General features: G+C 42.4%; 1 protein-coding gene, 1 long non-coding RNA gene and 1 other non-coding gene across 4 annotated transcripts in view; 1 reads left to right on the forward strand and 2 right to left on the reverse strand.

The window, feature by feature from the left end:
- Nucleotides 1-17,302, reverse strand: part of LOC117211056 (storkhead-box protein 2) — a 112,683-nt gene extending 95,381 nt beyond the window's left edge. For both annotated transcript variants that reach the window (XM_033454623.1, XM_033454622.1), the window contains exon 1: nucleotides 16,301-17,302. The gene's annotated coding sequence lies outside the window, so the exon portion shown is untranslated. The remainder of the gene's footprint in view (nucleotides 1-16,300) is intronic.
- LOC117211058 overlaps nucleotides 1-22,709 on the forward strand; it is a 132,040-nt gene that overhangs the window by 98,861 nt on the left and 10,470 nt on the right. The window lies entirely within an intron of this gene.
- Nucleotides 6,615-6,716, reverse strand: LOC117211102. The gene has a single exon (XR_004488205.1). It is a non-coding gene; the product is annotated as a U6 spliceosomal RNA (small nuclear RNA).

The following is a 22,709-nucleotide window of genomic DNA, read 5'->3' on the forward strand; positions in this document are numbered from 1 at the left end:
AGAATCTAATTTATGACACTTTCGAGACTTTATCGTTTTCTCTTGCTGACAATGAGTCCTGTAACACTGACAAAAATTAAACAACCATTTTGTACTCTTAAAGCTTCACATTATCCTCCAAAGTAATCTGTCAATCTGTTGATCTATCAATCAAAACGTTCGATTCTTACACCTTAAATGATTGATCTCTTCTAACTAACAATAAGTGCCGTGCAGAACTAGAAAGATGATTAACGGGACTGCGCAGGGACAAAAGAAGTATTATACGTTAGCGTCGTGCTAACATTATTTTATTTACAGTATTTGTGTACGATCGAAGACAAAAATAAATGAACAGGTAGTCGAAAAGAGAAAATATCGATAAGATTTTGTTAAATATGGCTTGTTACAAATCGATTCAAATGATACGACAAATTACGACGCTTCTATTACACGAAAATGCAAACGTTAATTTCGATTATTCGATAAATGATCTATCTACTGTAAGAGTGCAGTATAATAAATAAAACTAGTGCATTACCTATACAACTATTTTTATCCCAGATTGTATACAACACTTTCGTCAATGAGCTTACTAAATGCTAAAAGCACTTCGCCAATACGCGTGTCTGTCTTTCTGGCAGTAAAAGCTCTGTCAGAAACAACTAATCAGACCTGCACTCCTTTCTCTAATCATCCTTTCAGCTTCCTACGACACATACGAAGCTTGAATCCTCTTGTGTCAGTACGTCAGCCAACCCTTACCCTTCATCCCTTGTTTTCAACTGAAAGGCGTGACTTACTGACACGTTGTTTGGCTTTCACGAAGGCCAATTGTTCGCCACTGACCCGAAGAGTGACGAGGTACGAACAGTTGAAAAAAAGCGGCGCAGGTCTCCGGATGGCCTATTCACGCGCCTCGACCGGCACAAGATCTCGAATTCCGTTTTGCCACGGAGAAAGCATGAAATTCGAGAGACCCCCACGAAACTCTGGCGGAACGTGGGTGTTTTACACGTGTTCCACGTCCAAACAAATCACGAGGGCCAACACTATGAATCGCATCCACGCGTCTTACCGTGAAACGCTCTTACTTTTCATCGGAAAACCGGCTTTCCGAGCTGGAAGTGCTGCGCGAAGTTAGAAATCGCGACTACGTAGGAAGTCGCATCGGAAACCAACGGAACGAAACTTTCTTTTCGGGGCGGACGTCAATTTTTGTAAGTACAGCGAGCTTCGTTGGACGAACTGGCAAAGGAATATGGTTCCGTGTGCACGACCAAGATCAATTTCAACGGACTGATTTCAGCAAATTGTGCGTTCGAAGCGAAAGCCACTCTTCGGATTTACGGGAAGCAATTTTTATTATTACCATATATTGGCTGGATTTTCTTCTTTTTCTTTCGCAAATGGAAATTCGTTATTGACGGAAAGCACGAAACTGGAGAAAGTTCGGAGGATAATAACACCTTTATAGGTGAGTTGGATCGTTGGTGACTTCAGTGGTATTTTACCCTTGAGTTTCTTTCCTCCGAACATTCATTTCTCTTGAAAATGTTCGGAACATTCGAGTTAACAGATGGTTGATGATAACGTAGTTGTTTATTCGACCAGTCACGGAGAGACGCGATCACGAGGAAGCGCGTCAACGGGAGTCATAAATTCCCGTTACGATTAGAATAATCGACGCCACGAACAGATTGATCCCCTATTTCGATTAGGATAATAGGGGTGGTTGCATTAGTATAACACTCAGGTTAACAGCTTATAATATATATTTCTAACAACTTTGTAGAGAAGATAGTTACGCTGTTGCGTAAGGAATAAGAGAAGTAGGTGAATGATTGAAGGTATAGAAATGTTGACTGATCTGTAGTCATAGATCCAGTCTAGAGATGTCGACAGATCTGTAGTCGTAGATCCAGTCCAGAGATGTTGACTGATCTGTAGTCGTAGATCCAGTAAAGCCCGGTGACGATGCTGTTGCAAAGGAAAACTCTTGTTCGCTGGTAATCGCCCCGCCACTGGTCGCTTGCGGGTGGAATCCCGGGAAACACCCACGTTTCCCCAATTTTTATCTGATGGAGCAATAACCATAAGGAACCTCTTGAATCGAAGATGTTTTATGCCACTTACCGGTCTTAACGGTAAATCAAAAAACCTCGTTTTATGTACGATCCTTAGGATTATTACGACCCGCTTAATTCTATGTGCACAGCTGGTGGACGCCTCGACCGTAGAGAGTCACCGGACGTAACAGTAGTAGAGAGTTTCTAGTATCAAAGAACTTTTTCAGAAAGTTTGAAAGCCTAGAATATTAAAAAGTACTATCCAGTACTAAAGTACTAAAAGATCCAGTGCAAAGGATTAAAATAATCGACAAACACCATGGAAACAGAAAGATTTCTACGATGCACGTATGTATGTTTGTAAGTACCTGGAAATTTCGGTCGGCAACTAATATTAATCGAGGACACGAATGGCTCACAGGAGATTCGCCTAGTCGAATGAGAAAAATAGCAAACGTAAATCTCGTGAAACTGTCTGTGAGACTATCGGTCGGGGATGCAGCGTATGATTTGTGACGCTTCTTAAGACGCGATTTGCGTAGAAAGTCGCCGGTACTATTTGTAACCGCTCGGAATAGAAAAGTCACGTGGACGTTTATTTCGCAAGAGTTTTCGTCTAGGAGTGTAGCGTTTGATCCTACGATCCGCGTCGATCGCGGCGGTTTGCGTTTCACGCGCGACAGGAAGGCGCGCGTGCACGTTCACATTGGCCTGTCAAGGGTCGCGTATCCTCGACTTCCGGCGCGATCGCGATGGACGCAAACGGAGGTCGCTGTAAATCGCCGGGAATTACGTATAAATAACCGCTAGGAGGCTAACGCGACAATCGGGAGATCGAGTTGGCAAATTTACGACTCGGCTGTAACAGTCGTTTCCCCACTGGTCGATCGTTCGATGGAAATGTGCCCGTGGAATTACGTAAATCATCCTTTCTCATCCGTTTATTCCATGGCCACGATGAAAAGTATCCACCGAGAGAAGAAAGTAAACGCGTTTTACATCCGATGAAACGGGTAAATTTCTTGTTGCCGACTCGTTCGGTGGGAAATCACGAGTTTAGGAACTAGATAGCGTTCGATCGGGCGTGATCGTTCGGAAACGGTTCGCGTGGCGACTTCTTGCCGCAACGGCGCATAATTTACCGGTTAAGCGCGGTTCTCATAGAAAGTAAAGGAAGCGGGTAGTCGATTTGCCTGCGTGTCGACGTCCTGAAAGCTTCCCGCGAACGCGTGCCACGCGATGGCTTCCTTTTGCACGGAAACGGGTTTAACGGACTCTTCGAACGCTACTGAGCGATTCCAGGAGGAAAATCGCCTTTCACGTGTCAGTTTTGTTGGTGAGGTCGGCTCGAGTCCGCTTCGCGGTCTCTTGAAAATTCGCCTTGAAATTTGGTTGTTCTGAGGTCCTCGTTTATCCGAGGTTAAGTCGGTTAGGTCGAACGAGATGGAAAGTCTGTGACGCGGAATGAAGAGGCCGATTTTTAACTAAAAGTTAGTGTAGAATACGATATTTAAAAAATGTTATGTGATGTCAAGGAAAAAAGAAACAACAGAATAATTATTCTGCCACTTTTCGATTCTCCACTTTCCACGAATGTATGTTAATGTTCAAGTAAATACCGAATGTAAAGTAGAACGTGGAATGTATATGAGTTCTCTTTCTACGTTTCACTACTAACATGACTTGTTTCTCGCTAATTTTTTAATTCGTTTATAGGATGTTCCAAAGAAGTAGATAGAAAATAATCTTCTTTGAAACAGCTTATGAATGCGTCGGAGAATTATTTTCAACAAAGTCGCGTTTCTATAAGGTAAAAATGTGAAAAGAGAACTAATGTACATTCACGCAAAGTGGAAACTTGAATATTCCATGTAACATTAGTTTATGGACACAAGTTTATCGAGAATTTTTTGCTAGCTTTCGACTCCTCTCATCCAGTTCTGTTAGCCTATAATTCCGAAACAGTCTGCACAAGGTAATAACTTTCAATAACCGTAAAAACAGGATGCACCGACGTCGCGGCGTTATTGCTTCTGATTAATGGACGTTTCGCGAACAGCGCGAGCCAACAATTTACCGATGGCGGTCTGGTCTCGCGAACGGCGTGAGAAACGAGTCGCGAGATCGACCGTTTTCCTTTTTATTTAGCGAGGCTAATTGCACGTCTCGGGGTTAAAGACGATACACAGTCAAATTGTGAAAACGCGCGAAAATTCATTTCTCCGTTTCTGACGTGCGCCTCGTTATATGGAATGCTGCTGTGCGTTTCACGCACTTTCCATATACGGAGTCACGCGGACATTAAGAATAGAACGAACGTGGCCCCTTGCGAAATGGCACGCGAACAGCTCCATCCAGCTGCACGCATGATCGATAGTAACGACGTCTCGAGAAAGTTAGCGAACCGCTGATTTACAACTTTGTTACGAGCCCCCTACGAACTAAGCATTGTACTTTTGAACTGATTACTACCCACCTGATATGTGATTTTCAAGGTCTGGCATGTTGCATTCGGAGTTGACACATTGATAGATTGTTGAAATTTACATACGTAGAAAATCAAGTTTCGACGAAGCGCGAAGTTGCAGAAGAATATATTTTCAAATTTTCAAATTCCCGAATTTGTTTAATTTTTGGTTTACTTAAATTTGCGAATATAAAAATTCTACAAAGCTCAAACTTTCGAATATTTAAACTTTCGATCTCTTAAATTTTTTAATATTTACCTCCGAGTATACAAATTTTCAAATTTTGTAGTCTTCCACTATCTAAATTTCCGAACTTAAAATCTTTCAATTTTCAACTCTTTAAATACTTAAATATATCTCAATTCTCAAATATTTAAACATTCAAATCTATCAATTGTTCAAATCTTCTAATCTCTGAGTGGCAAATCTTGTAAATGTTCAAATCTCCATATCTTGATATCTTATTTAGCAAATCGTTGCGGCTATTACTACGCAAGATTGAAGTGTTTATCGAAGCGAAAAATGGAGGACGATTAAGCCATTAAATCGTACGAAATAAGCTGGGTATAGGCGAGTCGAAAAGCTGCAAGGCAACGATTTCGAAGGTAACGAGCCGCCCCGGCATGTTCTAGAGTACGTAAATTCTAATGAAATACGTGATCGATCCCAGTGAAACTTGAGAAACGGTGCCCGCCACTCATATCCGGGGCGCTTTTAATTGAAACTTTCAAATCCATCGAATCACGTAGTCGATCATTTTTCGCCGCCAATTTCCACGTGTACCAGGCTAACTAAATATCAGCAACATTGCCGATCTATAGCGGAAAAATTCGTTACCGCATCGAGGTGAAGGTGCTTACGGTACCAACGATAAATAACGAATCTCGTATAGATACGCATCTCGATAAACGTGTGATTCTTTGCTCTTTCACTTTACTTTTCTTTCGAAAAGATCGTCTATTGGCGAAGCTAACCTTACAGATTGAACAGCCATCCCGTGTGCTCTGATGAGTTTCAAACTACTTCGGTTAAACTTTTAACTGGGGAATTTCTTCTGGGGAATGAGATTAAAGACTCTCCTACTTTCTGAAGATTCTTAGCAAAATCATACTTTATCAAACTTTGTTTAGTGCTATGATAAAATACGTCGTGATAGTATAAAAGTTAATTTAACCGTTGAAATATTACGATCCCCAAATTTCATTAACTTTAGTCACAATATACGTGCATATACGGTATAATTTAATCGATTAGATAATGAAACGTGTTAAGATTTCGACTAAAATCTTTCGTTTCTGACAAATACAGCGCCCTTTTTATCGATATATTGCTCCTGGCATATACACAATTAACGTTTCAACAAAGACGAATTCGATAATAAAAGTCAATAAAATGCAATAATTCTTTATCTTCTTAGAAAATTCTGTATAGATGCAACTAATTTGGTAGATCGTTTAACTATCTCGTGCACTCGTTAGTTGGAAACTTCTGTGGCAAACTTTTTTCGACGAAGTACTCGTGTTTGCTCCGAATAAGATCGGTCATTGTCCTCGAGGAGAGAAGTTGCTTGAAAAACTTTTGCTCGCCCGAAGGCGAGTAATTTTCCGTCTGGCCCGATGCTGATTATAGTTGGAGGAAACTTTGGGATCGTTTTTGGAACAATTGGATTTGAAAGCATGACGTTCAATGAACTAGTCAAGCTAGTAGAAAACTAGCCGGGTTTGCCAACTCGTAGAATTCGTTTCTTGTCCCGGTGGGATACAGAGATTGCTCTGTACCTCTGTACAACCGTTCCACGAAAGTTCCACGCCAACGCATAGTTATGTTCAAACAAACTTTTATCTGCCAACGTGATAGATCTCAAGAGTTTCACGGTACCAGAGCATTGCTGGAATAAAACTTGGCAGCTACTCGATAAAATTCCTTTTGAAATATTTCACTTCTTCTAAAGTGTTTTTTAAAACCTGCAAATTTCACGAGTAAAGAAATACCTACTTTAAAATACCAATATCACCAAGGATCAAGTACGAGATACTTGGTTTATTTGAACAAGCTATACGTTAATATTACCCACTGACAAATCCTTCAGAAGTACAAAGACAAAATGGAACGTTTCAGGATTCTGTGTGTTATCCTTATACGAGGACCACGCTAATCTTGCCTATATCGTTCTAATTTTAATACGTTCCCACTATCGAAGCAAATAAGTACCAAGGTGAAAACGCGTCTATTAAGTAAGAACGCTATAGGTATATCTTGATCCATTATCAACAACGATATTCCGTCCCCTTTCGTTTCATCTCCAATCATTGTCTCGTCTCGAAAACCACTATCGAATCCTCCATCAGGCGCAACGCAACTTTCATGTTGTCCAGTCCACCTACGACGTCACCTAGAAACCATCTCGTCACCGGTCGTTATCACATGGTTGTGTGGCGATCGATCGAGGCGGTCGAACAGGATGAAGAGACGCGACAAGCCACGTACGTACTTACACGAGAGAGAAGAGGGAGAGAGTTCCTCGACCCATTCTCGAACGTAACGAGGCTAATGGGAGAACGATCGTCGGTCGGCTTTTCGAGCCGACGACCGGGTAATTTCTCCTACGCTCGATTCCGCGGGAAAAACAAGACCGGCTGCAGGAAGAGGAACGATCAACGTGCTTCTTGGCTACGTTCCTCTCTTCCTTCGCGACTTGTATGCACAACCGGGTAAGAGGCATTATCGGCCAGATACGGTTAAAGCAGACGCGTCGGGGAAACCTGGACGAGGTTTGAAAAGCCGGCGTACAGAAACCAGAAGGACGGCTTAGTCACACAGCTCGCGTCTGGTCTCGACTGGATCAACCAGCGACATCGTGGATTTTCTAAAACGATTAGAAGTAATTGCGTTCGCGCGAGCCTTCGCTATAGTTAATGCGGTTCTAGAAAAGCAACTGGAAATCTTCTGCAAGTCGTCACGGGGCACGCAAGCACCGTTGGTCACTGTTTACGTCGTATAATTTCTTTATTAATCGACTATCGAGGACGGCTAGTTATCTCGACCAGGCAACTCGCCTATGGTGTCGGTATGGTTGACACGCCCGTTAGGAACTTTTCCTGGCGCGAAGTCGCCTCTTATTAACGATCCAATGGCTACTTGGCTTTTTTGCTGCAATCGTAATTACATGCGTTAAAATGGACATGGCATATATTAGCTCGTTGGAGAAATGAAACGCGACGGAATCGAGATACGTAGCTTTCTATCGGTCCGTTGTAATATTCTTTCGGTAGTTTGGTCGAACGATATCGATCCTTTTGCGGTGACGATACATTGAATTCGTCGTCGCAGATAGCTTAGCGTTCAACGCTTTTAACTGCCTTTCGTTTCTCGATGGTTCAACAGTAAAATTGGCATTCGTGGACGATGAAAGACAATTCGTATCTGGTATTCGTTTTTCTCGCGCGTATAATTAATCGTAACTTTGCTGGTAATTTAGATTAAACTGAAATCCTCGAGCACTACGACAGATCACATCCGTTAGAATAAGTAAGAAGCAGGCAACGGATGGATCTTTTTTTCACTCGAGTTCATTATTCATTTGTTATTGGAGCAAGAAGCAAATTAGGATCGACGACGTCGGTCCAGTTTTAGAGTTTACATTTCGAAACTATCAGAAACGGTTCTTTTCGTGCTCCCTGATTGACAAATGTTCCTCTAGCTGCTCCCCTGAATCACTTCCAAGACACCGTGATTATTGATGTTACAGGAAGAGTAATTGACAGCAGCTTTCTGTCTGCAAATAGTGCAATCGCTTGGAAATTACATGCGAGTAGAAATCGTGTGTAGCGTGTCCCGCCCAAAAAGTAAAGAAAGTGACCGATTTATTAATGTCCACGGTGTTGGGTTGGTTATTGCTCACGTTTACCGGAAACTCGACGAGTTTCTCGAAGGGATAAGTACATTTTTCTACTTTATGGCCGGGTAAAAGTAAAATAAACGAATTTATGAATTAATTTATCAATCGATTGCATTAATATTTTTCTGTAGCATGTACTAAGGTAGTTTAAAATGTTGAAGTTTGCGCAGAATTTAGTATGCTTCTTCAATCTTCGTTAGAAATGTTGTTTTTCATTTGTTATTTCATCTGGAAATTATATAACAAGTAATTAAAGCACGTTTATCTTCCTTGTCACACGGTCTTTGATCATCGAATTAGAACCACTTGCACTACCGCTCATAATTATTCGAATCACTTGAAAAGTTGATGTACATTGCTTGAATAATCTAAATTTAATACACGAAAATGTCTGACTAATGATACGCTGCTTACTTAGCGTTCATAGCAGAAGCGAAATAAAATACAAAAAATCCTGTAATTTACGAGCGCCAGAGTATGCGTATAACGTTAGAAATGAATAATCTCTGCCATGAGAATTCATTCGTGTGTCTCGTTCTTAACGACGAAAAATATTGAAAGGTTTGAGTGATTCTCGTTAAATGATCAGACTCTTCCAAATTTTCCTATATTTATTTCCGCTTCATGTACAAAAAAAAAGACAGTTTACACAATCCAATTTACAGGAAGCTGTAGCAAATAGCAAAAGGCAGCATAACGTAGTGATACCATAGAGATTTAATAGGTTCGCTGGCGATGCTCGTTATCGAGCGCGTGGTGAAATCAAGGGCCGAATCAGCAACGCGCGGTCGAGTGGCCGATCGCGGAAAGAACTCGGCGATCGCGATCGATCGTCGAGGATGTTCCTTAATTGGACGTCGTAGCTATGTTTCGGCACGCGGGATTTTCTAAACCGATTAGAAGTAATTGCGGCGACAGCTGCCCCGCGGGCTGGAAAAGCACCATTCGCAATGTCTTTTTATCGTCGTGGCGATTTATTAACGGCCATCCCGCGGATCGATCGAGAGACCAACGTCGTCGTCGGAGAAAATAACTTATCCCCGAGTAATCGACGCGATCGTTTGTCCCCTCCACGAATTCTATCAATTATCCCCCTTACTTCATCGATTACCGACCCGCGTGTATTGACAAAAATTAACGCCGTTGTCCGTTTTAAACTTATCTACGTGGCAATTATTCTTCATTTGTCCGTTGGATACATTGAAACGTTGGAACGTGGTGATTGCAGATAACGCACGGTGCGAATCGTATGGGAAATCGAATCAAAGGATGAATAGAAGAGTGACACGACATGTGATTGTACCGGTGATCGTAGCATTTGTTCAGCAAGGTCGTTGCATGCGTCGCTTCATCAATAGTTACTATATTTATCTTCATTTGTCTGAAATCCTATTGCGAAACGACTGGGTTATTCGTGCAGAAATCATGAAGTTTGCAGAACCTGAACAGCCTTGGCTTCGATTATTACCTTCGTATGTTAGATTCCAATTTTGGAGACAAGTTGCTGCCGAGTTAGGTGTAATATGGACTTATTTTGTACGTGTTGGAAACTTGTAGCAAATTTTCTATGAATCTGAAATAATAATAAAAAATCGAAACATAATTTATATGTTCTTTTGCGATCACAGTGGAATAACAAAGCTAATCGAGCCATACGAAACACGCTTTCTTCTACAGAAAAGCTGTTAATCACGTTTGGAGAAAGAACGAAACCAGAAAGGTAGCACTTGAGCTTACGGCGATTGCAGGATTAAATTGATGACGCGTAACCTAATCGTAGGAATGAAAAGATTAATTCACCTATGCATCGAATATCGGATGAAATCGAAATATCTGCATAGAGGTTTTAATCTGGCAAGAAGTAACATTTGGTCGAGTCCAGGTCAAACGCGGATGCCACGCGGTTTCCTTGGCAACTCGCTTTTTCCTGACAGATTTATCGCGTGTCCCATTCATAGCCGAGGAATATGGAAACGGCGGTAAAGGAAAGAGAAAGAAACCCGTGTATGCAGACACGATCGTACGCTGCGACAGTGACGTCCGCGAAGAGCCTTGTTAGTCGACATTGAACTTCCTTTCACTGTGTAATTGAATTAATTGCCGGCGATATTGCCGCGTTACTTTGCGTTTATTGTTCTCTAACATCGCCAATCTTCCATTCTGCCTTTCTCTTCTCGAACCCTTAAAATTCGTCCCTCGTTTTACCACGACCTTCGTGCCGTAGACTTTCTTGTTAGCGGGCATTAAAGTCTCTTTCACCGGCGCGATCCAACCAATTCCCCGCGATTTCAAGCTTTTCCCTGGTTTTACGTTCTACTCGCTTGCCCATGGGAATGGGCAAGAACTTCGTTACGCGTTGATTTCAATGACGTCTTCTTTTTGCCTGTTTTTATAGAGAGAAAAACGATACATTTTTGGTGATTCATAGCGCGGAAAAATAATCAAAGAAACTCTCTGTCTGTTACTTTCATTGGCAACATTTCTTCTAATAACCAAATTAGTCTAGTTTTGTGATTATTATTTGATTGCATTTTGGTCTCTAAGATATCGCGTATTGAAGTTTTCTTGGAAATTTTCAGGATATTTGCTCGTTTTTTATATGTAGAATAAGTCTTTTCATACGGAACAGAGCATCCGTAATGCAATAAATAGCTCCATGTCGTAACGAGTTTACGAATCGAAGAAATCTGTCATAACACTAATTGAAATATTAGCAAACACACTGTAATGGACATTCAAAAAACAGACAACATTCAGACAGGAATATATTTGAAATAAAAAGACAACGCGCTATGTTTTCGTCAAAAATGTACGTGAAACAGAAAATACTTTCCATTAATAGTATTTATGGTACATACTTGTTAAGTACTATCAGTAGTACTTGTACCTGTTTACTATCCAAATTTTGGCTATAGAAACAACACAGACATTATGTTGAAATTCAATCACTTTTTATTCCACTCAAAAAATTCCATCATTTTCTAACAATTCTCCCTCAATTTACCCATTACTCGTTATCATTGGTAAAAAGTAGGAAAACCGCACGGTGCAGCTTCGTAAGCGCGAAAGAAGCGACGCCGATGAACGAGGAAGGCTGATCCGAACGGAACGTTAGAGTTCGCGACAGGTTCGCAGACAGATCTCGCGTTCACGCCCGAGTTCACGCGGTTTTTGTCGTGTCGACTGAACGACAACGGCTACCACGGAAACCGGTAACCCTGGACTAACTTACTTTCAGCCGATCCAGCCGCTGAATTACAAGTAGCCTAGCGTACTCTTCGCGGATCGCCCTGAGGATCGTTGTAAACAGCGCCTAAACGGCGATCCGCGTGCAAAGCGTAAAAAGCATAAACGGCATGCTCTCGGCGTAAACCGTAATTTTCCACGCTACCAACGAACAGCGCAGTCGTTTGAACAACGCTAATTTTTTACGACGTTTCATCTATTGCTAACGATCGGTGTCTGGAGAAAGAACGGCGGCTCACTTGTACAATGAAACGACTAGCCTCTTTGGATGCAAATATTACGTGGCGTGGCACGAAGAACGCTGGCTCGAATTGTCGTTAATTATCGTGTCTTCGACGGTAGCGGCATTTGTTTGAGGATTTATATGGAATTTGTATAGTAGTTTGGCGTGACACGTTTAAGATTAGAAAGTATAGTCTTTGCGTTTTTTAACACGTTGTTAGCACGCGTGGTATCTAAATCGAGGATGTTTATGCCTTTAGGATACACTTCAGAAACTTAAATGTAAAATGTATAAAACATCCGAAGTAAAACGTTCATTGTTATATCTACTGAATAGAACAAATCTGTGTATTTCCAAATTTTTCCATTTTTTTCTAGAATATGTACCATTTGTTCTAGAATATGAAATTGCGTAAACAACAGTTTAATGATGTCATTCACATAGTTACGTGTGACGCAATGGTTTTGCATGAAAGATCAAGGTTACGTGCATAAGTATAACATAGGAATTTAATCTTTTAATTTGACAAGGCAAATAAAGTCTTGTCTGTACATAGCAGAGATGATTTTTTACAAAGTACGACAAACAATGTTTTACAGTGGCTTGCAATATGTGCTGATAATTTTAAAGAATGAGGTATTTTGAAAAAGTGATTCTTGTTTGTCGATGAAGTTTTTGAATGTATGACACGGTTTAATACGATTTAATAATGAATTTATAAACATGTTAAGATTATGGTCGAAATGTTTCGCTTATTTCGAGAGTAGTAGTCTTTTCAATAACACGCTACTTCAAGTAGTATTGTAGATACACAATCAACGTTTCAAGTGATACAAAGACGAACGTGATAATAGAATTCAATAATATCTCGACCCAGATCTCATGTATTCGCGTGCATAGTACGCGATCCCGCAAATCTTTCGATCAAATCGTGAATACATAAATCTCATTTTCGCAAGGTTAATGTATTCTAAACGATAATATTTCTGCTTTCCCTGCACCGAGGACCATAAATCGTCTTCTTAGCCGTGAGTTCGACCAGCTGGTTTCAGCTACGTGTCGCACGTTTTGACCGTGAAACGGTGGCGTTGCGCAAACCTGGACAAACGTTACGTCACTCGCGACGTGATCTATCATTTGCATTCCTCTTCCGCCTGTTGGATGAATCGCCGATTAGGTCAAGATTGCAGTATAGACAGCGTTTGGTGCTTCGTGTTGCCGGATGAAAACGGCCACGTTCTTCCTGAGTTGTTCGATCAGTGAAACATTAAGCCATCGTCTCTGCGCGAACTTGCCTCGTGAAGCAAACGACTTCTCGATTAGCTTCATCAACCCGCCGTCTGTCGAAGTTATTATCTTTAGCTCTTTTGCTTTATTTTATACCGACATTTTCTTGAAAATTTAAAGGCTCCTTGCTAAACTTGTTATCGATAATTGGGAAACATTTGTAATGAGTTTTAGGCTGCTTTAATACGCAAATTTTTTAACTAATCCCTGCTTTTTCGTAGAAAAAACTTTTTACAATTATCATATATTGTCTTGTTTAATTAAAAATCATTATCTATTCAAATTATAAGTATTCGGCGAGCAGAATCAGAGAATACTAGTTTTATAGCATATAGAGAACTTGTGAAATTTAAGCTGAATTCAAATCTGGATATAATTGAATTTAAAACCTTAAACCAAGTCTCACCTAATCTGATCCCGATTCAAACCTACTCTCGCTTACTGTATAAACTAAATGCTCTGACACATCGAGACTAATAAAAATAATTTGCAAAGGAACTTTTCTAATCTAAAAGCTAACATTCTTGTTGAGTACTTGCTATTAGAAAATATAGGGATCTGGAAAAAATATAGCGAGAAATTGTTGACGTCCCAAGATAAAGTTTAATGAAGTTTCGCGTTAGCGGAACGCAGAAGAATCTCCCATGGTAATCTGGTATAATTGAATAGACGAAAAGTGGATTAGGCCACTTTCCTCTAAGAAGGGACGCAATCCAGCTTGATTATTGTCTGCGCGAATTCGAACTTAATAACGTCCCCTATTTTCTTCGTTCCCAGCGCGGCTCTCCGAAGCTAGATTACGTTTAATTACTGTTATGACGTCTGCCAACATGGAACAATGTACATAGGTTCAAAACGAAGAATTCCGCGGGGAACGCAACCTCGGTCTCTCTCATCAACGTGGAAACAGAACTTTTCTATGGAAATCCTGGCTCTTTTATCGTGTGATTTTTTTTACATTGTCTCGTTCAATGCAACACACGTTTGCTAATAGTCGAACAGTTCCTGGTTTACGGTTTAAATGAAACGGAAGAAGCGTCGATGGAGAGGGTTAACCTTCGTTCGAGTAATCGAGCTGGATATCTGACGAACGATGCAGATTCAAGAGTCTCGAAACGAGAGGCGATCTCACCTCTGGCCTCGAGATCTTCCGTCACGTTGCGTCCACTCTTTTAACTATCCCATCGTGGAATTATTCCGCGGTTATACCTCGAGGTCGAGGTCGTAAGAACCCTGGGATTCGTGTAAGGAGGTCATCGACCTCCGTTGAAACGGTCTGTTTGAACAATCGGTAAACGAGAACGTGGACGAGCAAAATGATTCGTTATTCTCGTCATTGATGGGACGGTGAAGGTGTTGAGTTTCGCCTGAAGGAAACTTTTCTACTCTTGCTCGGGCACGACGCGACGCACACAGAATTCAGGTGGAATCCACCGGTTTCGAGAACGTTTATGTGGGTCACTCGGGGAATCGTTAAGTCGAACGTGTAATCGTTGACGAAAGTGGTGTAAATTTTATGCGAACCTTCGATATTCCGATTTCTATGTAATTAATCGATAACGTTAACCTTCATAGAAAATTTCGATTGGTCTTTGTACGAACGTTCCCGTATAATTAGTGCAACTATGTATATATATATATTTCTTCTTGCAGTCTTCGCATTTCTTAGTAAAAATATTACTAAACCGCTCTGGATCTCCATCCTTGAAATATTTTTACGGAAATTCCAAATTTGTCGCGTTTATAGAAAAGTTGAATAATTCAAAATATTTCTTTTCCATGTTACAGAATTCGGTAAATTTTTGCAAATCTATAGGACTACTGAAAATTTACTAATAATAATTATATAGTAACAATTAACACTCACATAGTCCGAGTGACGTCATAGTGCTGAAGCTTCGGACTTATAAGTACATTTATTACATAACATCCTGACTGTCTACATCGTAACTCGGAAGATTTCGGTTCTCAAGATCTTCTGATATCTTGAAGCAAGTCGCATTAAGCTCGTTTGCGTGTCACGCGCTCGGCACCTAAGAAAGTTCAGTATCTTCTCAGAGATTAAGATCACGGGAATTAACATAATCGTCCGGCTTAATACGATCCTCTGAATGACTGGAGGTCTCGTTATGCGTCTCTATTGATCATAGGACATAGCACGGAGATTCCGGTAACGTTGACTAGTCCCTCAAGTCGATTGAATCGGAGCTGCTCACGGGACAGGGATCAACGTGATCCTGACCGTGCTACCCGGACGATAATGGGAAGATGAAAGATCATGCCGGTAATTTTCTCTGCTTCGTAATGCACCTAGTATGACTTATTACTGTCGATCCAACGACGAGCACGTTTTCCACTTTATCGTACCAATGTCGTATTCGAGGATCCTCTAACAGCTGCTTTGAAATTTTCGTCCAGCTAAAATTCCCATTCGAAACGGATCGATCGTATATTTCAGCGATCGTATACTTCCGAGAAAGTTGTCGAATTATCGAGAAAGTTAATCAGGGGGCGACGAGGTATGAAAATAATTAAAGCCTGTTTTTGCAAAAAGAGTAAAAGCGCAGGGAGAGAAGACGATACGGGATACGCATTTTAGCCCAGTTATTTGCTCAGCTGCGTCGAACGGGATAATCGCCCGATCGCCATTGTTGATCCTGGTTAATTTCACCATCCCAATTTCGGAGCGGAGCTCGTTTCACGGTCGTGAACCGTCCGCGACGTGCGTTCACTTTCCACGAGCTGATCACGTCGACGCAACCCCATGGTCCCACGGTCGCGCCGTCAGAACAATCACCCTTCGACGTAGCGTGTGCGTGGTAATAGGAAGATGAAGGATCACGGTGGTAATTTGCTCAGTCAACGGTCGGCGAGATCGCGAAGATTTATCACCGGTATGTTCGATGGACAGAGAGAAAAAGACAGGACAGGAGAAAGGGAAACGATATGACGACAATGCGCGAGACAGAGAACGACGAAGGAAAAAGAAGATGCGAGACCAAGAAGAAGAGAAAGAGACAGAGAGTCCTAGAACTCGAAAACCAGTCTACACACGTCGCGACGCGCGAGAGGTCTGACCGCTCTTGACCCTCGTGCCAGGGTGCTGGAATTTATCGTTCGAAGGACTCACCTCGCCACTGATGCACACGCTGGTTGCCCGTTCGATCCAACGACGAGCGGTTGGTTCGACGCCACACGTTCCTTCGAGATCCAACCACGAGTTTCTTGCAGTAGTCCGAAATATCCAAACGAAGGGGTGATGGGATACAGGCTCCACGGATTCTCGTTCGAGTAGCCGAACCACGACACCGGAGGAACGAGTTTTCACTTTTATTATACGGAGTCCCGCACGCGTCTCCTCTTTCTTCACCGCGTTACGTATCACAGTTTCTTCGCGACCGGTCGACCTCGTCGCGCCGCTATATATTATAGAAGACGCGACGAAGTGAACGTAAGGAGGAGGTGGAGGAGGATGAACTGGAGCAACGTCGACAACAACGACGATGATAACGACGATGATAACGACGAAGAAAGAAATGGCAACCTTACCCAGCGAAGGGTAAAGGAATAAGAAACACTGGAGGAGCACAAGCCGATCGCCGTCCGATCACGTCCAGGAAGAACCGGCCGTATTAAAGGCGAAGGAGAAAATATAAAGAGGAACAGGGCTAGAGAAATAAAGGGAGACGGGAGATTTCACGAGATCCTCTCTCGCGGCGTCCCGAGGATCTTTGTCGAGGAATCGCTCGGATCGATCCTCCTACCTCCTCTGTATTATTCCACTGAACGATCCACGGGAACGGTTTATCCAGAGGCACGGTATATATACTTGTGTGTCAGCCGCGCGACGTATCTCTTCCGCTCAGTCCTTCTCGATGAACGAAATCGGAGCCTGAAGCACGGTATCCATGTAGTATCGGTGTCGAGCGGTTGTATGGATCCACGATCAGGAGCGTCCGGCGAGCAAATCACCCGAGCGTACGACGAGCGTAGTTGTCGCGGTAGACGGGACGACAGGTGCAGCAGCTGCAGCTGGCACGGTCGTCGGCTTCATACTGAAGGGGCGCCTCGATGCCGCCGGCTCACCGATGCTACGAGAAACTGGCTCTGCCACTGGCGACGGCACTGAAAAGTCGGAGCTAGCGCAGACTCTACGCTAGTTCCACGCTTGCTCTCCGCCGCTGTTCTCCGGCTCCTTCCCCCACTCCTTTTCACTACGTTGGTCCAAGAGTGGGAATACACGGCTCGTGCAACGTACTCGTGCCTCCCCTCGACTCCTCGCCCCAGTTTTTCGCCTTCTCCACCTTCTCTTGTCGTGGACAGCCTCCCTCCCCCTACCCTCGTGGAACCTCCCCACAGCTACCCCAACAACCGCGCTTCGAACATCCCCCCTCCTCATCTCGATTCATTCCGTTGGTCGCCGTGAGTCGCGAGTCGTGAGTTCTCGGTTGCTCACGGGCACATCGAGAATCGCTGATATTCCAGCACTTCGTAGCCGGTCCTCGATGGATGTTGGGTGAGTTCCACGCGTTCCGGTAGGTCGGTGCCAGAGGAGAACCGGACCGGCAGCAAAAACGATTGCGTTTTGAGACGAGGGGAACGCTCTGGGCTCTCGTCGATGGCACGGGCGCTCAGCCTGGAAAAGCGTTTCGCGCCATGTCCGAATGAGCCGCTGGACCCCTTCGAACATGTTCCACGGTTATCCACGATTTTTTTCTTCCAGTTTGTTGTTTATAACCGGTGGCTGGGGTCACGATTGAGTTACAACCGAATAGATAAATGTCGGGTTTTTTTACTGATACAATTGCACAATCGTTTAGATATGATCCCCGATTCTTGTAATTAGGTAGAAAGCATTAGAATTTGGAACGTTGCCTTTTAGTATTATCTGTTTGAAAGAAATAAGGCGTTGGATTTCCGTGGAGATAAAACGAACGTTCTGGCTAAGAGTTCCCCGCCATGCAACATAACATTATCTTTCAGCCATTCTGGTTCTGATTAATCCAGACATCATAACTATTGATAAATTTTAAAAGTTATGGTATAAGAGTTAATACCTGTAATTAACAAATTATGGTTACGGATAACCATTATAAATGATTAAAAATTGTTCGATTTTCGGTGATCATTATCGGTGAGGGAAATTTAATTTTGGTTACCACTGACTAATATAAAAGATCCGAATTTTATTTTTATTATCGATAACCGTTATCGATGGCGAAGAATTTTAATAATGGATACCAGTGTAATCAACTCCGCTTCAAGATTTAAACTTTAAGTAGTAAACCTGTAAAAAAAACCTGTAAATGCGTCTCGAAAGAATCTTCCTGCCGTCGAGATGGAAAGTGGAATATAAAAAGCTCGCAAACAGCTGCACTGAGCAGGGCGAGCCGAACGCACGGTTAGACCCCGTAAACCGACGATTTTTCTCTTTGTATACGCGAGTGCTAGTTGTGTGGGTGAGATTTCTACGAGGGGAACGGTTTTGACAAGGGGCGAAGAACCCTCGTAACGTTCAGCCTGATGAACGTCGTTAAATCAAAGCTGTCCTCCGAAATTCAAGGCGTCACACCTTTCCGAAACTTGGTCCTTCGAGTGTGTTCGTGCTCGTACCCATTATATATATCGTATTTGACGTATATACTAGCTCGAGAGTATGCGACCTGTCTCGTCGTGTGACCTTTCCATAAACCACAATCCACCCCTTGGTCAAGATGGCTATCACCTGTACAAACATATTAACTCACATCAGTAATCATCCTAAGGACTCCCCATAAAGTTCAATCCTTTACTTTTCTGTCAAAGGCCCTTAACCGTTAGAAACATCTCTCAAGCCGAAACGGTCCCTACAGTTATTACTCATTAAGGGAAAAATGGGAAAAGCGGATTTTCTCATGTACAATATTCAACGGCCACTTCCACCTGCAAGCGACCGGTGATGAAGGGCGGGCAACGGCCATTATTAGTTCCGTGTAAATATTGGCTTCACGGAAAACACCTTACTTGCTAGCAACCTTTCAAAAGAAGGGATAGCAACAGAATACATCTCAACTTGTCAGTCACACTTCACCTTATATTCTTCGAGGGAAAGTTGTTGGAAATAGAGAGTATATTTAAGCTGTCAAATCAGTGTTATAATTATTCAACCACCCCTATTATCTTAATCGATATAGGGGTCGACTGATTCGTGGCGTCGGTCATCGTATCGTAACGAGAATTTATGACTCTCGTTGGCGCGTTATGCTGTGAAAGCGTCTCCCCGCGAAGCGATCGAACACAGCCATTTGCTTATTTCTGATGGAATCGAGTTTAGTTGAAGAAATACAGGTGGAAAGATTTAGTACGATTTTATGCTTCATTAAATGCAAATTCACATTTTTATAAACATACAGTGGTTACATACCCTTATTTTCTAACGAAGAATTCCTTTATCAGGTTCTAAATTCATTTCATTTTCATAATATCAGATTTTTGTAATTATACGAAAGCACTATTAAATAATGTAAAATTTAATATACTGAGATGGAAGTAATCATTATGATTAAATACTATAACAAATACAATGGCGAATACCTTTTGTAGCTACAGTAAATTAAAAAGGAAAGAGACCATTGAAATGGACACTTAGTGTTCGTGTACTTATGAGCAACAGTGTACGCTTGAAGTCGAACGACGAGGCTCGGTGGAACGTGGTCCCTCGTGCCACGACGCGAAAATACAGCGATTGCGAAACAACGGAGACATTTCTGTCGGTCTATAAATTCGAACTAGCGTCGCCGACGCGGGAATAATAATGTCACTGATAAAATACCAAACACTAGAGCGTGGAGTAACCGTACTTCATTCAAGGCATTACCGTCTGGCGAAGGTATTCGCCAAGAGAGAGAAAGCTACAGGACGAAGAGGACGAGGAGGACGAATGGGAGTGACAAGGAAAATGGGTGGAGCAGACGGTGCAGACGGAAAAAGAGGTTCGATCGGAGAAAGAAGAAAGAAGAGAGAAAGATACGAGAAGAAAGGACAAGACAGAGAAGGAGATCTTTCAGAGTAGAACAAAATGATCCCAGCGTGGTCGGAGGAATTTATAACTTTTCCACTTTTGCCGATACCGAGTCGCTCTTGGTTGCTTGGGTTATCGCCACGAAGTTGCACTTGTTTTCCTACATTTATCGGGTGTAAAGATCGAAAATGTCTTGCGTCGTTGGCAATCTCACGACTCGTCGAATATTTGCCGGTTACCGAGCCTCGTGTCTAAACACGAGTCGGAAGGCGACACAGAGTTAAAACAAAACGCGAAAAAAGCACACAGCGAGCCTCCGCCTGTGCCACGAACGACTTTCCTTCAAATCGCCAGGACGTTTTATGTGCCGACGCTTGACATTTACAGTGAAATCTCGGCCGTAGCCGGTCGCCTACCATTTGCCTCAATGACATCTCGGGGATCTACGGTTTCTGCCGTCGCCAGAACCTGTTTCGAACCCGTGTTCCTGCTTTGGCCCGCTACGAATCCGCGAGCGACCGTGTCCGTCCGCGAATCGCCGCTCCACCGCCTCTATCCAACGTCGGTGTCCACGTAGCTCGGAGAAGCTTGCTCTCTTGCTTCTTACCTCTCTCGCGATTTAATCGGTCCTGTCGTGTTTTCAACGGTTACATTTCGAGGCACTTCTCGGACCGATAGCGGCGCGAGGACATTCTTCTAGACACCACGGCAACGGTATCTGGCGCCTTCTATCGCGATGAAAGTTTGTCGACTTTGATTACGGTTTTAGTAAAATTTGAATTTTCTCTGTGTCATGAAACGACGATTACGTTTAATTCGTACTAACGTGTAACAGTTGATTTATAGTTTATGTATCAATATATGATAGTGGATAACGGATGGTTATTAATATATGGCAGGTTGAAAAATTTGTGATTTAACAGTGGAAGTACAGTAAAGTTTTTCATATTCGAATCAGATCGAAACAGATAAAAACGATAGTGGAATTTTTACATAATGCAACGATCACTTTTCTAATAACGAATTTCGCGTATTCAAACAGAGTCCAGGGAAATCGTTAATTTGTTTCAATATTTATGAATCCTCTGTATCCTCGGCTGGGATTTAAATTACTGTTATTTTTTAACGTAGTTCCCTTTGATTTTAATGAACTTTATCTGAGCAATGGTTCAATGTTTTTACGTTATCTAGGAAACTGGCTTCTCGAACTTTTTCAGAATAGCTTTGTTTACCATAGATATCAGTTGATTATGCGATGAAAATCGCTGACCGCCAGAAAACTTTGAGCAGCGTTTAAAACTGCACGGTATTTTCTGCCGTTTGGCTGGCACGCGAGCGTGACTCAATGCGTTTCATTGCGCCACTAAAACAGAAGCTGCGTGCGCGTCGTGCATTTTAATTCGCCGAGATTAATATGTGAACCACTCGACTTCCTGCCTATAGACAGATCGTAATGCGCTGTAAACCGGAAACGATGCTGAGGATAATTGCACAGGTAAAACGAGAAGGATACAGTTTCGCGGTATTGCCGACGATCGGCTTAACACACATTTATAACATTACGATCTTCTGTTACGTGTATGGTACTTAAAGGCTTAGCGGAAAGATCGATGGTTTAATGCGGCAACAAGTTTGTTGTATTACCAAGGTTGAACCTTTTGGATCTCCTTTTTCGGATCTTTAGATGCCCGAAGTTCCAGATCTTTGATTTCTTTCACTTTGTGGCCTTTTGAAACTTCAGGTTACGATGCTTTGGATCTTCTTATCTCCGCTCTTTTATCTTTTTATCTTTTGGTACTCAGCCAATGTTATTCAAATATTTTTAAACTTAGACCATTTAAATCATTGCCGTGAATCGTTGGAACATCGTACGATTCGCAAAAGATCACAAAGAATAATAATCAATGGAGAACGTATCACAACCGTATTTTTCCTCGACACGCGTATAGATCTCTTATTCGGACTGTTTGTTCTTGGAGTTCCTCCGCAGAAGCCTTTCCACGGATTCTGTAAACACTGCCATGGAACGTCAACAAATTTTCCTCGCCTTGTGATATCGGTCCATGCAGATCGTTTGCTTGCCGTTGAAAAATTTGGGAGGCGATGGCGACAGCTGAACAAACACGAGCGCCCTATTAATCGACCATACCTCGACAGGGAAACGCGAACGGCGAGCCGCTTTCAAATATTTGAGGAATCTGTTGCGATACGACTGACTCCGGTAAATAATACATTATGCGCCATAATTAAACACTGTTTGAAAAACACGTGAAAAATGGGGCGCGGTGCTCCACTATTCCCCATATTATGCCTATCAACTTATTTATCCAACGTTATTAGTCAATCGCGAACCGTCAAAGTCAAAGAACCTATAGACGTACTTTGTCACAAAATTATTTGTACTCACATAACGATACAATTATCATTTACACTTTGACTGCCACGTTAGTCATATGACCGGCCACGGTTTCTCCTGTGATGCCACGGTGGTCATTGGTGACCGGAGCGCTTGAACTTCTTACAATTGTAAAAATTGAAT

This window comes from Bombus bifarius, unplaced genomic scaffold (genome assembly GCF_011952205.1).
Source record: "Bombus bifarius isolate JDL3187 unplaced genomic scaffold, Bbif_JDL3187 scf7180000008216, whole genome shotgun sequence".
NCBI classification, from domain to species: domain Eukaryota; kingdom Metazoa; phylum Arthropoda; class Insecta; order Hymenoptera; family Apidae; genus Bombus; species Bombus bifarius.